This window comes from Tachypleus tridentatus, chromosome 9, assembly GCF_004210375.1.
Source record: "Tachypleus tridentatus isolate NWPU-2018 chromosome 9, ASM421037v1, whole genome shotgun sequence".
NCBI lineage: Eukaryota > Metazoa > Arthropoda > Merostomata > Xiphosura > Limulidae > Tachypleus > Tachypleus tridentatus.
Window position 1 is genome coordinate 160,364,142 of NC_134833.1, and position 26,470 is coordinate 160,390,611.

The 26,470-nt window shown below is 16.4% G+C and overlaps 1 long non-coding RNA gene across 2 annotated transcripts in view; it reads right to left on the minus strand.

Moving 5' to 3' along the window:
- The window catches only part of LOC143226818 (uncharacterized), a 66,894-nt gene that overhangs the window by 21,712 nt on the left and 18,712 nt on the right, over nucleotides 1–26,470 (minus strand). The gene's annotated exons all lie outside the window — the stretch shown is intronic.

The following is a 26,470-nucleotide window of genomic DNA, read 5'->3' on the forward strand; positions in this document are numbered from 1 at the left end:
TATAAACAAATAATGACTATAAACTTTATAATATTTATGTACATTTGTATAAACAAATAATAGCTATAAACTTTATAATATTTATGTACATTTATATAAACAAATAATGGCTATAAACTTTATAATATTTATGTACATTTATATAAACAAATAATGACTATAAACTTTATAATGTTTATGTACATTTATATAAACAAATAATAGCTATAAACTTTATAATATTTATGTACATTTATATAAACAAATAATGGCTATAAACTTTATAATATTTATGTACATTTATATAAACAAATAATGGCTATAAACTTTATAATATTTATGTACATTTATATAAAAAAATAATGACTATAAACTTTATAATGTTTATGTACATTTATATAAACAAATAATGACTATAAACTTTATAATATTTATGTACATTTATATAAACAAATAATGACTATAAACTTTATAATATTTATGTACATTTATATAAACAAATAATGGCTATAAACTTTATAATATTTATGTACATTTATATAAACAAATAATGACTATAAACTTTATAATGTTTATGTACATTTATATAAACAAATAATGACTATAAACTTTATAATATTTATGTACATTTATATAAACAAATAATGACTATAAACTTTATAATATTTATGTACATTTATATAAACAAATAATGACTATAAACTTTATAATATTTATGTACATTTATATAAACAAATGTAATAAACTATAAACTTTATAATATTTATGTACATTTATATAAACAAATAATGGCTATAAACTTTATAATATTTATGTACATTTATATAAACAAATAATGACTATAAACTTTATAATATTTATGTACATTTATATAAACAAATAATGGCTATAAACTTTATAATATTTATGTACATTTATATAAACAAATAATGACTATAAACTTTATAATATTTATGTACATTTATATAAACAAATAATGGCTATAAACTTTATAATATTTATGTACATTTATATAAACAAATAATGACTATAAACTTTATAATATTTATGTACATTTATATAAACAAATAATGACTATAAACTTTATAATGTTTATGTACATTTATATAAACAAATAATGACTATAAACTTTATAATATTTATGTACATTTATATAAACAAATAATAGCTATAAACTTTATAATATTTATGTACATTTATATAAACAAATAATGGCTATAAACTTTATAATATTTATGTACATTTATATAAACAAATAATGACTATAAACTTTATAATGTTTATGTACATTTATATAAACAAATAATGACTATAAACTTTATAATATTTATGTACATTTATATAAACAAATAATGGCTATAAACTTTATAATATTTATGTACATTTATATAAACAAATAATGGCTATAAACTTTATAATATTTATGTACATTTATATAAAAAATAATGACTATAAACTTTATAATGTTTATGTACATTTATATAAACAAATAATGACTATAAACTTTATAATATTTATGTACATTTGTATAAACAAATAATGGCTATAAACTTTATAATATTTATGTACATTTATATAAACAAATAATGGCTATAAACTTTATAATATTTATGTACATTTATATAAACAAATAATGACTATAAACTTTATAATGTTTATGTACATTTATATAAACAAATAATAGCTATAAACTTTATAATATTTATGTACATTTATATAAACAAATAATGGCTATAAACTTTATAATATTTATGTACATTTATATAAAAAAATAATGACTATAAACTTTATAATGTTTATGTACATTTATATAAACAAATAATGACTATAAACTTTATAATATTTATGTACATTTATATAAACAAATAATGGCTATAAACTTTATAATATTTATGTACATTTATATAAACAAATAATGGCTATAAACTTTATAATATTTATGTACATTTATATAAACAAATAATGGCTATAAACTTTATAATATTTATGTACATTTATATAAACAAATAATGGCTATAAACTTTATAATATTTATGTACATTTATATAAACAAATAATGACTATAAACTTTATAATATTTATGTACATTTATATAAACAAATAATGACTATAAACTTTATAATATTTATGTACATTTATATAAACAAATAATGGCTATAAACTTTATAATATTTATGTACATTTATATAAACAAATAATGGCTATAAACTTTATAATATTTATGTACATTTATATAAACAAATAATGGCTATAAACTTTATAATATTTATGTACATTTATATAAAAAAATAATGACTATAAACTTTATAATGTTTATGTACATTTATATAAACAAATAATGACTATAAACTTTATAATATTTATGTACATTTGTATAAACAAATAATAGCTATAAACTTTATAATATTTATGTACATTTATATAAACAAATAATGGCTATAAACTTTATAATATTTATGTACATTTATATAAACAAATAATGACTATAAACTTTATAATGTTTATGTACATTTATATAAACAAATAATGGCTATAAACTTTATAATATTTATGTACATTTATATAAACAAATAATGGCTATAAACTTTATAATATTTATGTACATTTATATAAACAAATAATGACTATAAACTTTATAAACTATAATGTTTATGTACATTTATATAAACAAATAATGACTATAAACTTTATAATATTTATGTACATTTATATAAACAAATAATGGCTATAAACTTTATAATATTTATGTACATTTATATAAACAAATAATGGCTATAAACTTTATAATATTTATGTACATTTATATAAACAAATAATGACTATAAACTTTATAATATTTATGTACATTTATATAAACAAATAATGACTATAAACTTTATAATATTTATGTACATTTATATAAACAAATAATGGCTATAAACTTTATAATATTTATGTACATTTATATAAACAAATAATGACTATAAACTTTATAATATTTATGTACATTTATATAAACAAATAATGACTATAAACTTTATAATATTTATGTACATTTATATAAACAAATAATGGCTATAAACTTTATAATATTTATGTACATTTATATAAACAAATAATGGCTATAAACTTTATAATATTTATGTACATTTATATAAACAAATAATGACTATAAACTTTATAATGTTTATGTACATTTATATAAACAAATAATGACTATAAACTTTATAATATTTATGTACATTTGTATAAACAAATAATGGCTATAAACTTTATAATATTTATGTACATTTATATAAACAAATAATGGCTATAAACTTTATAATATTTATGTACATTTATATAAACAAATAATGACTATAAACTTTATAATGTTTATGTACATTTATATAAACAAATAATGACTATAAACTTTATAATATTTATGTACATTTATATAAACAAATAATGGCTATAAACTTTATAATATTTATGTACATTTATATAAACAAATAATGGCTATAAACTTTATAATATTTATGTACATTTATATAAACAAATAATGACTATAAACTTTATAATGTTTATGTACATTTATATAAACAAATAATGACTATAAACTTTATAATATTTATGTACATTTATATAAACAAATAATGGCTATAAACTTTATAATATTTATGTACATTTATATAAACAAATAATGGCTATAAACTTTATAATATTTATGTACATTTATATAAAAAAATAATGACTATAAACTTTATAATGTTTATGTACATTTATATAAACAAATAATGACTATAAACTTTATAATATTTATGTACATTTGTATAAACAAATAATAGCTATAAACTTTATAATATTTATGTACATTTATATAAACAAATAATGGCTATAAACTTTATAATATTTATGTACATTTATATAAACAAATAATGACTATAAACTTTATAATGTTTATGTACATTTATATAAACAAATAATAGCTATAAACTTTATAATATTTATGTACATTTATATAAACAAATAATGGCTATAAACTTTATAATATTTATGTACATTTATATAAACAAATAATGACTATAAACTTTATAATATTTATGTACATTTATATAAACAAATAATGACTATAAACTTTATAATATTTATGTACATTTGTATAAGCAAATAATGGCTATAAACTTTATAATATTTATGTACATTTATATAAACAAATAATGACTATAAACTTTATAATATTTATGTACATTTGTATAAGCAAATAATGGCTATAAACTTTATAATATTTATGTACATTTATATAAACAAATAATGACTATAAACTTTATAATATTTATGTACATTTATATAAACAAATAATGGCTATAAACTTTATAATATTTATGTACATTTATATAAACAAATAATGGCTATAAACTTTATAATATTTATGTACATTTATATAAAAAAATAATGACTATAAACTTTATAATGTTTATGTACATTTATATAAACAAATAATGACTATAAACTTTATAATATTTATGTACATTTGTATAAACAAATAATAGCTATAAACTTTATAATATTTATGTACATTTATATAAACAAATAATGGCTATAAACTTTATAATATTTATGTACATTTATATAAACAAATAATGACTATAAACTTTATAATGTTTATGTACATTTATATAAACAAATAATGACTATAAACTTTATAATATTTATGTACATTTATATAAACAAATAATGGCTATAAACTTTATAATATTTATGTACATTTATATAAACAAATAATGGCTATAAACTTTATAATATTTATGTACATTTATATAAACAAATAATGGCTATAAACTTTATAATATTTATGTACATTTATATAAACAAATAATGACTATAAACTTTATAATGTTTATGTACATTTATATAAACAAATAATGACTATAAACTTTATAATATTTATGTACATTTATATAAACAAATAATGGCTATAAACTTTATAATATTTATGTACATTTATATAAACAAATAATGGCTATAAACTTTATAATATTTATGTACATTTATATAAACAAATAATGACTATAAACTTTATAATGTTTATGTACATTTATATAAACAAATAATGGCTATAAACTTTATAATATTTATGTACATTTATATAAACAAATAATGGCTATAAACTTTATAATATTTATGTACATTTATATAAACAAATAATGACTATAAACTTTATAATGTTTATGTACAGTTACATAAACAAATAATGACTATAAACTTTATAATATTTATGTACATTTGTATAAACAAATAATAGCTATAAACTTTATAATATTTATGTACATTTATATAAACAAATAATGGCTATAAACTTTATAATATTTATGTACATTTATATAAACAAATAATGGCTATAAACTTTATAATATTTATGTACATTTATAAATGACTATAAACAAATAATGTACTATAAACTTTATAATATTTATGTACATTTATATAAACAAATAATGACTATAAACTTTATAATATCTATGTACATTTATATAAACAAATAATGGCTATAAACTTTATAATATTTATGTACATTTATATAAACAAATAATGGCTATAAACTTTATAATATTTATGTACATTTATATAAACAAATAATGGCTATAAACTTTATAATATTTATGTACATTTATATAAACAAATAATGACTATAAACTTTATAATGTTTATGTACAGTTACATAAACAAATAATGACTATAAACTTTATAATATTTATGTACATTTGTATAAACAAATAATAGCTATAAACTTTATAATATTTATGTACATTTATATAAACAAATAATGGCTATAAACTTTATAATATTTATGTACATTTATATAAACAAATAATGACTATAAACTTTATAATGTTTATGTACATTTATATAAACAAATAATAGCTATAAACTTTATAATATTTATGTACATTTATATAAACAAATAATGGCTATAAACTTTATAATATTTATGTACATTTATATAAACAAATAATGGCTATAAACTTTATAATATTTATGTACATTTATATAAACAAATAATGACTATAAACTTTATAATGTTTATGTACAGTTACATAAACAAATAATGACTATAAACTTTATAATATTTATGTACATTTGTATAAACAAATAATGGCTATAAACTTTATAATATTTATGTACATTTATATAAACAAATAATGGCTATAAACTTTATAATATTTATGTACATTTATATAAACAAATAATGACTATAAACTTTATAATGTTTATGTACATTTATATAAACAAATAATGGCTATAAACTTTATAATATTTATGTACATTTATATAAACAAATAATGGCTATAAACTTTATAATATTTATGTACATTTATATAAACAAATAATGACTATAAACTTTATAATGTTTATGTACATTTATATAAACAAATAATGACTATAAACTTTATAATATTTATGTACATTTATATAAACAAATAATGGCTATAAACTTTATAATATTTATGTACATTTATATAAACAAATAATGACTATAAACTTTATAATATTTATGTACATTTATATAAACAAATAATGGCTATAAACTTTATAATATTTATGTACATTTATATAAACAAATAATGGCTATAAACTTTATAATATTTATGTACATTTATATAAACAAATAATGACTATAAACTTTATAATATTTATGTACATTTATATAAACAAATAATGACTATAAACTTTATAATATTTATGTACATTTATATAAACAAATAATGACTATAAACTTTATAATATTTATGTACATTTATATAAACAAATAATGGCTATAAACTTTATAATATTTATGTACATTTATATAAACAAATAATGGCTATAAACTTTATAATATTTATGTACATTTATATAAACAAATAATGACTATAAACTTTATAATGTTTATGTACATTTATATAAACAAATAATGACTATAAACTTTATAATATTTATGTACATTTATATAAACAAATAATGGCTATAAACTTTATAATATTTATGTACATTTATATAAACAAATAATGGCTATAAACTTTATAATATTTATGTACATTTATATAAACAAATAATGACTATAAACTTTATAATGTTTATGTACATTTATATAAACAAATAATGACTATAAACTTTATAATATTTATGTACATTTATATAAACAAATAATGGCTATAAACTTTATAATATTTATGTACATTTATATAAACAAATAATGGCTATAAACTTTATAATATTTATGTACATTTATATAAACAAATAATGCTATAAACTTTATAATATTTATGTACATTTATATAAACAAATAATGGCTATAAACTTTATAATATTTATGTACATTTATATAAACAAATAATGGCTATAAACTTTATAATATTTATGTACATTTATATAAACAAATAATGACAATAAACTTTATAATGTTTATGTACATTTGGATAAACAAATAATGGCTATAAACTTTATAATATTTATGTACATTTATATAAAAAAATAATGACTATAAACTTTATAATGTTTATGTACATTTATATAAACAAATAATGACTATAAACTTTATAATATTTATGTACATTTGTATAAACAAATAATAGCTATAAACTTTATAATATTTATGTACATTTATATAAACAAATAATGGCTATAAACTTTATAATATTTATGTACATTTATATAAACAAATAATGACTATAAACTTTATAATGTTTATGTACATTTATATAAACAAATAATGACTATAAACTTTATAATATTTATGTACATTTATATAAACAAATAATGGCTATAAACTTTATAATATTTATGTACATTTATATAAAAAAATAATGACTATAAACTTTATAATGTTTATGTACATTTATATAAACAAATAATGACTATAAACTTTATAATATTTATGTACATTTATATAAACAAATAATAGCTATAAACTTTATAATATTTATGTACATTTATATAAACAAATAATGGCTATAAACTTTATAATATTTATGTACATTTATATAAACAAATAATGGCTATAAACTTTATAATATTTATGTACATTTATATAAACAAATAATGGCTATAAACTTTATAATATTTATGTACATTTATATAAACAAATAATGGCTATAAACTTTATAATATTTATGTACATTTATATAAACAAATAATGACTATAAACTTTATAATGTTTATGTACATTTATATAAACAAATAATGACTATAAACTTTATAATATTTATGTACATTTGTATAAACAAATAATGGCTATAAACTTTATAATATTTATGTACATTTATATAAACAAATAATGGCTATAAACTTTATAATATTTATGTACATTTATATAAACAAATAATGACTATAAACTTTATAATGTTTATGTACATTTATATAAACAAATAATAGCTATAAACTTTATAATATTTATGTACATTTATATAAACAAATAATGGCTATAAACTTTATAATATTTATGTACATTTATATAAACAAATAATGGCTATAAACTTTATAATATTTATGTACATTTATATAAAAAAATAATGACTATAAACTTTATAATGTTTATGTACATTTATATAAACAAATAATGACTATAAACTTTATAATATTTATGTACATTTGTATAAACAAATAATAGCTATAAACTTTATAATATTTATGTACATTTATATAAACAAATAATGGCTATAAACTTTATAATATTTATGTACATTTATATAAACAAATAATGACTATAAACTTTATAATGTTTATGTACATTTATATAAACAAATAATGGCTATAAACTTTATAATATTTATGTACATTTATATAAACAAATAATGGCTATAAACTTTATAATATTTATGTACATTTATATAAACAAATAATGACTATAAACTTTATAATGTTTATGTACATTTATATAAACAAATAATGACTATAAACTTTATAATATTTATGTACATTTATATAAACAAATAATGGCTATAAACTTTATAATATTTATGTACATTTATATAAACAAATAATGGCTATAAACTTTATAATATTTATGTACATTTATATAAACAAATAATGACTATAAACTTTATAATGTTTATGTACATTTATATAAACAAATAATGACTATAAACTTTATAATATTTATGTACATTTATATAAACAAATAATGACTATAAACTTTATAATATTTATGTACATTTATATAAACAAATAATGGCTATAAACTTTATAATATTTATGTACATTTATATAAACAAATAATGGCTATAAACTTTATAATATTTATGTACATTTATATAAACAAATAATGACTATAAACTTTATAATATTTATGTACATTTATATAAACAAATAATGACTATAAACTTTATAATATTTATGTACATTTATATAAACAAATAATGGCTATAAACTTTATAATATTTATGTACATTTATATAAACAAATAATGGCTATAAACTTTATAATATTTATGTACATTTATATAAACAAATAATGGCTATAAACTTTATAATATTTATGTACATTTATATAAACAAATAATGACTATAAACTTTATAATGTTTATGTACATTTATATAAACAAATAATGACTATAAACTTTATAATATTTATGTACATTTATATAAACAAATAATGGCTATAAACTTTATAATATTTATGTACATTTATATAAACAAATAATGGCTATAAACTTTATAATATTTATGTACATTTATATAAACAAATAATGACTATAAACTTTATAATGTTTATGTACATTTATATAAACAAATAATGCTATAAACTTTATAATATTTATGTACATTTATATAAACAAATAATGGCTATAAACTTTATAATATTTATGTACATTTATATAAACAAATAATGGCTATAAACTTTATAATATTTATGTACATTTATATAAAAAAATAATGACTATAAACTTTATAATGTTTATGTACATTTATATAAACAAATAATGACTATAAACTTTATAATATTTATGTACATTTGTATAAACAAATAATAGCTATAAACTTTATAATATTTATGTACATTTATATAAACAAATAATGGCTATAAACTTTATAATATTTATGTACATTTATATAAACAAATAATGACTATAAACTTTATAATGTTTATGTACATTTATATAAACAAATAATAGCTATAAACTTTATAATATTTATGTACATTTGTATAAACAAATAATGGCTATAAACTTTATAATATTTATGTACATTTATATAAACAAATAATGGCTATAAACTTTATAATATTTATGTACATTTATATAAAAAATAATGACTATAAACTTTATAATGTTTATGTACATTTATATAAACAAATAATGACTATAAACTTTATAATATTTATGTACATTTGTATAAACAAATAATAGCTATAAACTTTATAATATTTATGTACATTTATATAAACAAATAATGGCTATAAACTTTATAATATTTATGTACATTTATATAAACAAATAATGACTATAAACTTTATAATGTTTATGTACATTTATATAAACAAATAATGCTATAAACTTTATAATATTTATGTACATTTATATAAACAAATAATGACTATAAACTTTATAATATCTATGTACATTTATATAAACAAATAATGGCTATAAACTTTATAATATTTATGTACATTTGTATAAACAAATAATGGCTATAAACTTTATAATATTTATGTACATTTATATAAACAAATAATGGCTATAAACTTTATAATATTTATGTACATTTATGTACATTTATATAAACAAATAATGACTATAAACTTTATAATATTTATGTACATTTATATAAACAAATAATGGCTATAAACTTTATAATATTTATGTACATTTATATAAACAAATAATGGCTATAAACTTTATAATATTTATGTACATTTATATAAAAAAATAATGACTATAAACTTTATAATGTTTATGTACATTTATATAAACAAATAATGACTATAAACTTTATAATATTTATGTACATTTATATAAACAAATAATGGCTATAAACTTTATAATATTTATGTACATTTATATAAACAAATAATGGCTATAAACTTTATAATATTTATGTACATTTATATAAACAAATAATGGCTATAAACTTTATAATATTTATGTACATTTATATAAACAAATAATGGCTATAAACTTTATAATATTTATGTACATTTATATAAACAAATAATGACTATAAACTTTATAATATTTATGTACATTTATATAAACAAATAATAGCTATAAACTTTATAATATTTATGTACATTTATATAAACAAATAATGGCTATAAACTTTATAATATTTATGTACATTTATATAAACAAATAATGGCTATAAACTTTATAATATTTATGTACATTTATATAAACAAATAATGGCTATAAACTTTATAATATTTATGTACATTTATATAAACAAATAATGACTATAAACTTTATAATGTTTATGTACAGTTATATAAACAAATAATGACTATAAACTTTATAATATTTATGTACAGTTATATAAACAAATAATGACTATAAACTTTATAATGTTTATGTACAGTTATATAAACAAATAATGCCTATAAACTTTATAATATTTATGTACATTTATATAAACAAATAATGACTATAAACTTTATAATGTTTATGTACATTTATATAAACAAATAATAGCTATAAACTTTATAATATTTATGTACATTTATATAAACAAATAATGGCTATAAACTTTATAATATTTATGTACATTTGTATAAACAAATAATGGCTATAAACTTTATAATATTTATGTACATTTATATAAACAAATAATGACTATAAACTTTATAATGTTTATGTACAGTTATATAAACAAATAATGACTATAAACTTTATAATATTTATGTACATTTGTATAAACAAATAATAGCTATAAACTTTATAATATTTATGTACATTTATATAAACAAATAATGGCTATAAACTTTATAATATTTATGTACATTTATATAAACAAATAATGACTATAAACTTTATAATGTTTATGTACATTTATATAAACAAATAATGACTATAAACTTTATAATATTTATGTACATTTATATAAACAAATAATGGCTATAAACTTTATAATATTTATGTACATTTATATAAACAAATAATGACTATAAACTTTATAATGTTTATGTACAGTTATATAAACAAATAATGACTATAAACTTTATAATATTTATGTACATTTATATAAACAAATAATGGCTATAAACTTTATAATATTTATGTACATTTATATAAACAAATAATGACTATAAACTTTATAATATTTATGTACATTTATATAAACAAATAATGACTATAAACTTTATAATATTTATGTACATTTATATAAACAAATAATAGCTATAAACTTTATAATATTTATGTACATTTATATAAACAAATAATGGCTATAAACTTTATAATATTTATGTACATTTATATAAACAAATAATGGCTATAAACTTTATAATATTTATGTACATTTATATAAACAAATAATGGCTATAAACTTTATAATATTTATGTACATTTATATAAACAAATAATGACTATAAACTTTATAATATTTATGTACATTTATATAAACAAATAATGACTATAAACTTTATAATATTTATGTACATTTATATAAACAAATAATGCCTATAAACTTTATAATATTTATGTACATTTGCAAATATATAAACTTTATAATATTTATGTACATTTATATAAACAAATAATGGCTATAAACTTTATAATATTTATGTACATTTATATAAACAAATAATGACTATAAACTTTATAATGTTTATGTACAGTTATATAAACAAATAATGACTATAAACTTTATAATATTTATGTACATTTGTATAAACAAATAATAGCTATAAACTTTATAATATTTATGTACATTTATATAAACAAATAATGGCTATAAACTTTATAATATTTATGTACATTTATATAAACAAATAATGACTATAAACTTTATAATGTTTATGTACATTTATATAAACAAATAATAGCTATAAACTTTATAATATTTATGTACATTTATATAAACAAATAATGGCTATAAACTTTATAATATTTATGTACATTTATATAAACAAATAATGGCTATAAACTTTATAATATTTATGTACATTTATATAAAAAATAATGACTATAAACTTTATAATGTTTATGTACATTTATATAAACAAATAATGACTATAAACTTTATAATATTTATGTACATTTGTATAAACAAATAATAGCTATAAACTTTATAATATTTATGTACATTTATATAAACAAATAATGGCTATAAACTTTATAATATTTATGTACATTTATATAAACAAATAATGACTATAAACTTTATAATGTTTATGTACATTTATATAAACAAATAATGGCTATAAACTTTATAATATTTATGTACATTTATATAAACAAATAATGGCTATAAACTTTATAATATTTATGTACATTTATATAAAAAAATAATGACTATAAACTTTATAATGTTTATGTACATTTATATAAACAAATAATGACTATAAACTTTATAATATTTATGTACATTTGTATAAACAAATAATAGCTATAAACTTTATAATATTTATGTACATTTATATAAACAAATAATGGCTATAAACTTTATAATATTTATGTACATTTATATAAACAAATAATGACTATAAACTTTATAATGTTTATGTACATTTATATAAACAAATAATAGCTATAAACTTTATAATATTTATGTACATTTATATAAACAAATAATGGCTATAAACTTTATAATATTTATGTACATTTATATAAACAAATAATGGCTATAAACTTTATAATATTTATGTACATTTATATAAACAAATAATGACTATAAACTTTATAATATTTATGTACATTTATATAAACAAATAATGGCTATAAACTTTATAATATTTATGTACATTTATATAAACAAATAATGGCTATAAACTTTATAATATTTATGTACATTTATATAAACAAATAATGACTATAAACTTTATAATATTTATGTACATTTATATAAACAAATAATGGCTATAAACTTTATAATATTTATGTACATTTGTATAAACAAATAATGGCTATAAACTTTATAATATTTATGTACATTTATATAAACAAATAATGGCTATAAACTTTATAATATTTATGTACATTTATATAAACAAATAATGACTATAAACTTTATAATGTTTATGTACATTTATATAAACAAATAATGAATAAACTTTATAATATTTATGTACATTTGTATAAACAAATAATGGCTATAAACTTTATAATATTTATGTACATTTATATAAACAAATAATGGCTATAAACTTTATAATATTTATGTACATTTATATAAACAAATAATGACTATAAACTTTATAATGTTTATGTACAGTTATATAAACAAATAATGACTATAAACTTTATAATATTTATGTACATTTATATAAACAAATAATGGCTATAAACTTTATAATATTTATGTACATTTGTATAAACAAATAATGGCTATAAACTTTATAATATTTATGTACATTTATATAAAAAAATAATGACTATAAACTTTATAATGTTTATGTACATTTATATAAACAAATAATGACTATAAACTTTATAATATTTATGTACATTTGTATAAACAAATAATAGCTATAAACTTTATAATATTTATGTACATTTATATAAACAAATAATGGCTATAAACTTTATAATATTTATGTACATTTATATAAACAAATAATGACTATAAACTTTATAATGTTTATGTACATTTATATAAACAAATAATAGCTATAAACTTTATAATATTTATGTACATTTATATAAACAAATAATGACTATAAACTTTATAATATTTATGTACATTTATATAAACAAATAATAGCTATAAACTTTATAATATTTATGTACATTTATATAAACAAATAATGGCTATAAACTTTATAATATTTATGTACATTTATATAAACAAATAATGACTATAAACTTTATAATGTTTATGTACATTTATATAAACAAATAATGACTATAAACTTTATAATATTTATGTACATTTGTATAAACAAATAATGGCTATAAACTTTATAATATTTATGTACATTTATATAAACAAATAATGGCTATAAACTTTATAATATTTATGTACATTTATATAAACAAATAATGACTATAAACTTTATAATGTTTATGTACAGTTATATAAACAAATAATGCCTATAAACTTTATAATATTTATGTACATTTGTATAAACAAATAATGGCTATAAACTTTATAATATTTATGTACATTTATATAAACAAATAATGGCTATAAACTTTATAATATTTATGTACATTTATATAAAAAAATAATGACTATAAACTTTATAATGTTTATGTACATTTATATAAACAAATAATGACTATAAACTTTATAATATTTATGTACATTTGTATAAACAAATAATAGCTATAAACTTTATAATATTTATGTACATTTATATAAACAAATAATGGCTATAAACTTTATAATATTTATGTACATTTATATAAACAAATAATGACTATAAACTTTATAATGTTTATGTACATTTATATAAACAAATAATAGCTATAAACTTTATAATATTTATGTACATTTATATAAACAAATAATGGCTATAAACTTTATAATATTTATGTACATTTATATAAACAAATAATGGCTATAAACTTTATAATATTTATGTACATTTATATAAACAAATAATGACTATAAACTTTATAATGTTTATGTACATTTATATAAACAAATAATGACTATAAACTTTATAATATTTATGTACATTTGTATAAACAAATAATAGCTATAAACTTTATAATATTTATGTACATTTATATAAACAAATAATGGCTATAAACTTTATAATATTTATGTACATTTATATAAACAAATAATGACTATAAACTTTATAATGTTTATGTACAGTTACATAAACAAATAATGACTATAAACTTTATAATATTTATGTACATTTATATAAACAAATAATGGCTATAAACTTTATAATATCTATGTACATTTATATAAACAAATAATGGCTATAAACTTTATAATATTTATGTACATTTATATAAAAAATAATGACTATAAACTTTATAATATTTATGTACATTTTGTATAAACAAATAATGGCTATAAACTTTATAATATTTATGTACATTTATATAAACAAATAATGGCTATAAACTTTATAATATTTATGTACATTTATATAAAAAAATAATGACTATAAACTTTATAATGTTTATGTACATTTATATAAACAAATAATGACTATAAACTTTATAATATTTATGTACATTTTGTATAAACAAATAATGGCTATAAACTTTATAATATTTATGTACATTTATATAAACAAATAATGGCTATAAACTTTATAATATTTATGTACATTTATATAAACAAATAATGACTATAAACTTTATAATGTTTATGTACATTTATATAAACAAATAATAGCTATAAACTTTATAATATTTATGTACATTTATATAAACAAATAATGGCTATAAACTTTATAATATTTATGTACATTTATATAAACAAATAATGGCTATAAACTTTATAATATTTATGTACATTTATATAAACAAATAATGGCTATAAACTTTATAATATTTATGTACATTTATATAAACAAATAATGACTATAAACTTTATAATGTTTATGTACAGTTACATAAACAAATAATGACTATAAACTTTATAATATTTATGTACATTTATATAAACAAATAATGGCTATAAACTTTATAATATTTATGTACATTTATATAAACAAATAATGGCTATAAACTTTATAATATTTATGTACATTTATATAAACAAATAATGACTATAAACTTTATAATATTTATGTACATTTATATAAACAAATAATGACTATAAACTTTATAATATTTATGTACATTTATATAAACAAATAATGATGGCTATAAACTTTATAATATTTATGTACATTTATATAAACAAATAATGGCTATAAACTTTATAATATTTATGTACATTTATATAAACAAATAATGGCTATAAACTTTATAATATTTATGTACATTTGTATAAACAAATAATGGCTATAAACTTTATAATATTTATGTACATTTATATAAAAAAATAATGACTATAAACTTTATAATGTTTATGTACATTTATATAAACAAATAATGACTATAAACTTTATAATATTTATGTACATTTGTATAAACAAATAATAGCTATAAACTTTATAATATTTATGTACATTTATATAAACAAATAATGGCTATAAACTTTATAATATTTATGTACATTTATATAAACAAATAATGACTATAAACTTTATAATGTTTATGTACATTTATATAAACAAATAATGACTATAAACTTTATAATATTTATGTACATTTATATAAACAAATAATGGCTATAAACTTTATAATATTTATGTACATTTATATAAACAAATAATGGCTATAAACTTTATAATATTTATGTACATTTATATAAACAAATAATGACTATAAACTTTATAATGTTTATGTACAGTTATATAAACAAATAATGCCTATAAACTTTATATTTATGTACATTTGATTAAACAAATAATGGCTATAAACTTTATAATATTTATGTACATTTATATAAACAAATAATGGCTATAAACTTTATAATATTTATGTACATTTATATAAAAAAATAATGACTATAAACTTTATAATGTTTATGTACATTTATATAAACAAATAATGACTATAAACTTTATAATATTTATGTACATTTGTATAAACAAATAATAGCTATAAACTTTATAATATTTATGTACATTTATATAAACAAATAATGGCTATAAACTTTATAATATTTATGTACATTTATATAAACAAATAATGACTATAAACTTTATAATGTTTATGTACATTTATATAAACAAATAATGACTATAAACTTTATAATATTTATGTACATTTATATAAACAAATAATGGCTATAAACTTTATAATATTTATGTACATTTATATAAACAAATAATGGCTATAAACTTTATAATATTTATGTACATTTATATAAAAAAATAATGACTATAAACTTTATAATGTTTATGTACATTTATATAAACAAATAATGACTATAAACTTTATAATATTTATGTACATTTGTATAAACAAATAATAGCTATAAACTTTATAATATTTATGTACATTTATATAAACAAATAATGGCTATAAACTTTATAATATTTATGTACATTTATATAAACAAATAATGACTATAAACTTTATAATGTTTATGTACATTTATATAAACAAATAATAGCTATAAACTTTATAATATTTATGTACATTTATATAAACAAATAATGGCTATAAACTTTATAATATTTATGTACATTTGTATAAACAAATAATGGCTATAAACTTTATAATATTTATGTACATTTATATAAACAAATAATGACTATAAACTTTATAATGTTTATGTACATTTATATAAACAAATAATGACTATAAACTTTATAATATTTATGTACATTTGTATAAACAAATAATGGCTATAAACTTTATAATATTTATGTACATTTATATAAACAAATAATGGCTATAAACTTTATAATATTTATGTACATTTATATAAACAAATAATGACTATAAACTTTATAATGTTTATGTACATTTATATAAACAAATAATGACTATAAACTTTATAATATTTATGTACATTTATATAAACAAATAATGGCTATAAACCTTATAATATTTATGTACATTTATATAAACAAATAATGGCTATAAACTTTATAATATTTATGTACATTTATATAAACAAATAATGACTATAAACTTTATAATATTTATGTACATTTGTATAAACAAATAATGGCTATAAACTTTATAATATTTATGTACATTTATATAAACAAATAATGGCTATAAACTTTATAATATTTATGTACATTTATATAAAAAATAATGACTATAAACTTTATAATGTTTATGTACATTTATATAAACAAATAATGACTATAAACTTTATAATATTTATGTACATTTGTATAAACAAATAATAGCTATAAACTTTATAATATTTATGTACATTTATATAAACAAATAATGGCTATAAACTTTATAATATTTATGTACATTTATATAAACAAATAATGACTATAAACTTTATAATGTTTATGTACATTTATATAAACAAATAATAGCTATAAACTTTATAATATTTATGTACATTTATATAAACAAATAATGGCTATAAACTTTATAATATTTATGTACATTTATATAAACAAATAATGGCTATAAACTTTATAATATTTATGTACATTTATATAAAAAAATAATGACTATAAACTTTATAATGTTTATGTACATTTATATAAACAAATAATGACTATAAACTTTATAATATTTATGTACATTTGTATAAACAAATAATAGCTATAAACTTTATAATATTTATGTACATTTATATAAACAAATAATGGCTATAAACTTTATAATATTTATGTACATTTATATAAACAAATAATGACTATAAACTTTATAATGTAATGTACATTTATATAAACAAATAATGACTATAAACTTTATAATATTTATGTACATTTATATAAACAAATAATGACTATAAACTTTATAATATTTATGTACATTTATATAAACAAATAATAGCTATAAACTTTATAATATTTATGTACATTTATATAAACAAATAATGCCTATAAACTTTATAATATTTATGTACATTTGTATAAACAAATAATGGCTATAAACTTTATAATATTTATGTACATTTGTATAAACAAATAATGGCTATAAACTTTATAATATTTATGTACATTTATATAAAAAATAATGACTATAAACTTTATAATGTTTATGTACATTTATATAAACAAATAATGACTATAAACTTTATAATATTTATGTACATTTGTATAAACAAATAATAGCTATAAACTTTATAATATTTATGTACATTTATATAAACAAATAATGGCTATAAACTTTATAATATTTATGTACATTTATATAAACAAATAATGACTATAAACTTTATAATGTTTATGTACATTTATATAAACAAATAATAGCTATAAACTTTATAATATTTATGTACATTTATATAAACAAATAATGGCTATAAACTTTATAATATTTATGTACATTTGTATAAACAAATAATGGCTATAAACTTTATAATATTTATGTACATTTATATAAAAAAATAATGACTATAAACTTTATAATGTTTATGTACATTTATATAAACAAATAATGACTATAAACTTTATAATATTTATGTACATTTGTATAAACAAATAATAGCTATAAACTTTATAATATTTATGTACATTTATATAAACAAATAATGGCTATAAACTTTATAATATTTATGTACATTTATATAAACAAATAATGGCTATAAACTTTATAATATTTATGTACATTTATATAAAAAAATAATGACTATAAACTTTATAATGTTTATGTACATTTATATAAACAAATAATGACTATAAACTTTATAATATTTATGTACATTTGTATAAACAAATAATAGCTATAAACTTTATAATATTTATGTACATTTATATAAACAAATAATGGCTATAAACTTTATAATATTTATGTACATTTATATAAACAAATAATGACTATAAACTTTATAATATTTATGTACATTTATATAAACAAATAATGGCTATAAACTTTATAATATTTATGTACATTTATATAAACAAATAATGACTATAAACTTTATAATATTTATGTACATTTGTATAAACAAATAATGGCTATAAACTTTATAATATTTATGTACATTTGTATAAACAAATTATGGCTATAAACTTTATAATGTTTATGTACATTTATATAAACAAATAATGCCTATAAACTTTATAATATTTATGTACATTTGTATAAACAAATAATGACTATAAACTTTATAATATTTATGTACATTTGTATAAACAAATAATGGCTATAAACTTTATAATATTTATGTACATTTATATAAAAAAATAATGACTATAAACTTTATAATGTTTATGTACAGTTATATAAACAAATAATGACTATAAACTTTATAATATTTATGTACATTTGTATAAACAAATAATAGCTATAAACTTTATAATATTTATGTACATTTATATAAACAAATAATGGCTATAAACTTTATAATATTTATGTACATTTATATAAACAAATAATGACTATAAACTTTATAATGTTTATGTACATTTATATAAACAAATAATAGCTATAAACTTTATAATATTTATGTACATTTATATAAACAAATAATGGCTATAAACTTTATAATATTTATGTACATTTGTATAAACAAATAATGGCTATAAACTTTATAATATTTATGTACATTTATATAAAAAATAATGACTATAAACTTTATAATGTTTATGTACATTTATATAAACAAATAATGACTATAAACTTTATAATATTTATGTACATTTGTATAAACAAATAATAGCTATAAACTTTATAATATTTATGTACATTTATATAAACAAATAATGGCTATAAACTTTATAATATTTATGTACATTTATATAAACAAATAATGACTATAAACTTTATAATGTTTATGTACATTTATATAAACAAATAATAGCTATAAACTTTATAATATTTATGTACATTTATATAAACAAATAATGGCTATAAACTTTATAATATTTATGTACATTTATATAAACAAATAATGGCTATAAACTTTATAATATTTATGTACATTTATATAAACAAATAATGACTATAAACTTTATAATGTTTATGTACATTTATATAAACAAATAATAGCTATAAACTTTATAATATTTATGTACATTTGTATAAACAAATAATGGCTATAAACTTTATAATATTTATGTACATTTATATAAACAAATAATGGCTATAAACTTTATAATATTTATGTACATTTATATAAACAAATAATGACTATAAACTTTATAATATTTATGTACATTTATATAAACAAATAATGGCTATAAACTTTATAATATTTATGTACATTTGTATAAACAAATAATGGCTATAAACTTTATAATATTTATGTACATTTATATAAAAAAATAATGACTATAAACTTTATAATGTTTATGTACATTTATATAAACAAATAATGACTATAAACTTTATAATATTTATGTACATTTGTATAAACAAATAATAGCTATAAACTTTATAATATTTATGTACATTTATATAAACAAATAATGGCTATAAACTTTATAATATTTATGTACATTTATATAAACAAATAATGACTATAAACTTTATAATGTTTATGTACATTTATATAAACAAATAATAGCTATAAACTTTATAATATTTATGTACATTTATATAAACAAATAATGCCTATAAACTTTATAATATTTATGTACATTTGTATAAACAAATAATGGCTATAAACTTTATAATATTTATGTACATTTGTATAAACAAATAATGGCTATAAACTTTATAATATTTATGTACATTTATATAAAAAATAATGACTATAAACTTTATAATGTTTTTGTATCGTTATATAAACAAATAATGACTATAAACTTTATAATATTTATGTACATTTGTATAAACAAATAATAGCTATAAACTTTATAATATTTATGTACATTTATATAAACAAATAATGGCTATAAACTTTATAATATTTATGTACATTTATATAAACAAATAATGACTATAAACTTTATAATGTTTATGTACATTTATATAAACAAATAATAGCTATAAACTTTATAATATTTATGTACATTTATATAAACAAATAATGGCTATAAACTTTATAATATTTATGTACATTTATATAAAAAATAATGACTATAAACTTTATAATGTTTTTGTACATTTATATAAACAAATAATGACTATAAACTTTATAATATTTATGTACATTTGTATAAACAAATAATAGCTATAAACTTTATAATATTTATGTACATTTATATAAACAAATAATGGCTATAAACTTTATAATATTTATGTACATTTATATAAACAAATAATGACTATAAACTTTATAATGTTTATGTACATTTATATAAACAAATAATAGCTATAAACTTTATAATATTTATGTACATTTATATAAACAAATAATGGCTATAAACTTTATAATATTTATGTACATTTATATAAACAAATAATGGCTATAAACTTTATAATATTTATGTACATTTATATAAAAAATAATGACTATAAACTTTATAATGTTTATGTACAGTTATATAAACAAATAATGACTATAAACTTTATAATATTTATGTACATTTGTATAAACAAATAATAGCTATAAACTTTATAATATTTATGTACATTTATATAAACAAATAATGGCTATAAACTTTATAATATTTATGTACATTTATATAAACAAATAATGACTATAAACTTTATAATGTTTATGTACATTTATATAAACAAATAATAGCTATAAACTTTATAATATTTATGTACATTTATATAAACAAATAATGGCTATAAACTTTATAATATTTATGTACATTTATATAAAAAATAATGACTATAAACTTTATAATGTTTATGTACAGTTATATAAACAAATAATGACTATAAACTTTATAATATTTATGTACATTTGTATAAACAAATAATAGCTATAAACTTTGTAATATTTATGTACATTTATATAAACAAATAATAGCTATAAACTTTATAATGTTTATGTACAGTTATATAAACAAATAATGACTATAAACTTTATAATATTTATGTACATTTGTATAAACAAATAATGGCTATAAACTTTATAATATTTATGTACATTTATATAAACAAATAATAGCTATAAACTTTATAATGTTTATGTACAGTTATATAAACAAATAATGGCTATAAACTTTATAATATTTATGTACATTTGTATAAACAAATTATGGCTATAAACTTTATAATGTTTATGTACATTTATATAAACAAATAATGACTATAAACTTTATAATATTTATGTACATTTGTATAAACAAATAATGGCTATAAACTTTATAATATTTATGTACATTTGTATAAACAAATTATGGCTATACACTTTATAATGTTTATGTACATTTGTATAAACAAATAATGTCTATAAACTTTATAATATTTATGTACATTTATATAAACAAATAATAGCTATAAACTTTATGTTTATGTACATTTATATAAACAAATAATGGCAATAAACTTTATAATGTTTATGTACAGTTATATAAACCAATAATTTTAAAAAATACATTTTGATATATATCTCTGCTGTGTTAGTACTTATTTTGTTTTTAATGTAATTACTAATGGTTTCTGTCTGATAATTTTACAGATATAATAAACAGTTATCAGTATCATATCTCTGTGTTGTTTTATAAATGTATCTATTGTTGAAGGAATTATTCATACAAAGCTTTTAGTTGAATTTTGTTCAGTTTGTTTAAAGTTAGGCACAAAACTAAACAATGAGATATGTTTGCTCTTCCTACCATGGGTATCCAAATCGGTTTCTAGCAATATAAGTCCGAACACATAGTGCTGTTAATTTTATTCAGTGATTTGGAAAGTTACAATATGTCATCATTCTAATAACATTTAATTATTAATACTTTAAACAGCAGGCATAATTCATGTTGTGGTTCAACAAGATAAACAATCTTTAAAAACCTGAGAAATAAAAGTAAACACACATGTACACAGAAAGTGAAGCCATTTTTATATCAATAAAAACCAAAGCTAAAACTACTGTAAGAAAAGTACCAGAGAATAGTGAGTGTTTAATGTCAAAGAATGAAAAGTTACTTATCTATAAATTCAAATATTGAATTACACCATTAAAAGGACTGAAAACGAACCAGATTCATATGAAACAGTTGTCATAATCAGTCTTTTCACTTTACCAATACTGAAGTAAAAAATTATTAACACTTAACAATATAATTATGAAGAACTTAATCATTAAATATTAAGTCATGAAAAAATCCAAATAATAAAACCAACACTAAGCAGTCTTGTGTATCCAGAAATAAGCCCTTCTTCAATAAAAATATTATCAACAATCTTTAACACTATATACAAACACTGTTCTTAGTTCATATCCTAAGTCTTCTTATACAGTCTACACCAGGGGTTCCCCCAGGGGGTCGCGAAGTCTTGGCAGGGGAGTTGCGAAGCCTCGTTAGAAGTAGCTTGGGATAACATTAATTTTATTTCATCAATTACATTTTCATGCTCTTACATTTTTTTTGTTTCGGTGCAAAGCAAAACGTGTGCTACGTTAGTTCAATGTCATTAGGTGATATTATGGGTGTATGTATGCGTGCCTGTGAGTGAATGTGTATGTGTGTACTACTGAGTAGCGAGTATGTGAGTGCACGCGCATGTACGTATGCTTGTGTGTCTGTTTAGCTGTGAATAAGTGTGTGTGTGCTCGGTGTCGACACGTGAGTCACATGTCCGTTGCTGATTGGTGGATGACGCAACTGGCCACGCTCCCTTCCCTCCCAATACTTATCCCATCATTACTCTACCTGCACCCCCCCACAAGTAGTCAGTGTAAGATCTACAGATCCCAAAGCGTTCATTATTCAACATTTTTATTTTATTTTAACAAGGAGATAAGTAAGCAGTAGAGGTGAGTTGTGTCCATGGCTAAACGGCGCAGATACTCAGAATGCTACCTCAACATTGGCTTCACCACTGTGCTCGCCAACGACGGCATCGAGAAACCACAGTGTGTTTTGTGCCATGCTGTCCTGAGTGCAGAGTCAATGAAACTCAAGCGTCATCTCGAGACGAAACATCCAGAACACGCAAAGAAGGGTTTGGATTTCTTCAAACGACATGAACGGTGTCTTAAAAGCCAAAGAATCGATAGAAGTGGGTCGTTTCAGCAGCAGAGTGCAGCCGTAATGGAAGCTTCATATGAGATTGCATTCGAAATTGCTAAACAAAAAAAGCCTCACACGATTGGAGAAACACTTCTTAAACCCTGCATGATGAAAGCAGTAAATCTTATTCTTGGAGAAGCCAGTGCAAAGAAGATGCAGCAAGTATCCTTGTCAAATAATACTATACAGAGGCGCATTTCTAAAATGTCTATGGATGTGAAGGAACAGGTTTTGACTGAAATCAAGGGTTTCCCTTTGTTCTCCTTTCAGCTCGACGAGTCAACAGATGTAAGTTCATGTTCTCAGTTGCTTGCCTTCGTAAGATACATTAATTCAGGTGACATCAAAGACGAATTCTTATTCTGCAGTGCACTTGAAACCACAACAAAAGCTGATGATGTCATGGAAAAAGTTTCAACTTTTTTTCAAGACGAAGATCTTCAATGGGAAAACGTGTGAGGGGTTTGTACGGATGGGGCACCGGCTGTACTGGGATCGAAATCAGGATTCCAGTCGAGAGTGAAGAAGCCAGCATCTCAAGCAAAGGGCATCCACTGCATGATTCACCAATATGCTCTCGCCAGTAAGACTCTCCCTG